This window comes from Clupea harengus, chromosome 24, assembly GCF_900700415.2.
Source record: "Clupea harengus chromosome 24, Ch_v2.0.2, whole genome shotgun sequence".
Lineage (NCBI taxonomy): Eukaryota > Metazoa > Chordata > Actinopteri > Clupeiformes > Clupeidae > Clupea > Clupea harengus.
The window spans coordinates 18,823,587-18,824,331 of record NC_045175.1 but is presented as its reverse complement, the minus strand read 5'-3'; positions in this window follow the sequence as shown (position 1 = coordinate 18,824,331).

Sequence of the window (745 nt, the reverse complement as noted above, 5' to 3'; positions counted from 1 at the left end):
GACAGTGCCACACGGGACCTCAGGGTAGTGGGCAGTGCCACACCTAACCTAGTGGGCAGTGCCACATCTGACCTCAGGGTAGTGGGCAGTACCACATCTGACCGTGTGTGTGAGTGTGTGTGTGAATGACATCCTCCCATGCCAGAGGATGCAAATTTGAGCCCAGTGTGGGACTGTGCTTGTTTACACAGCTCAGGTTCCAACAGCACACCTTGTAAACTCAGTATTCAGGCATGCTAGGCTACTTGTTGGTCGGCCCCAAATGTACGTATTTTGTTATATGGATAACGTTCCTCACAGATGGTGACCGTGGCCAGATTTAATCTTGTGTCCGTTACATCGATACATAGAATTAGCCAATAAAATGAGCGGCCTAGCGGTTAGAAGTTGGTGTTAAGATTCGTAGTTCCATGTTGGTGGAACGAGCTGCCTAGCACTACCAGAGCAGGGGCGTCCCTCTCTACCTTTAAGAAGCTCTTGAAGACCCATCTCTCAGGGAGCACCTCCCTTCCTGACTTGCACTTCTACTAGTACTTAACTTGCACTTACAGCAGTTACATTCCTGCACTTTTTTCTAATTCTTATGTAAAATAGATTTTATTGCTTGACTGTCCTCTCCCTTGTACGTCGCTTTGGACAAAACTTGCAAAACTTTCTTGACTGGTTCCTTATGGTCCAGAGTGTTGCTGTGGAATCACACCGCTCATGTGAAAACACATTAGTCATGTAAACCAGCACCATTTCT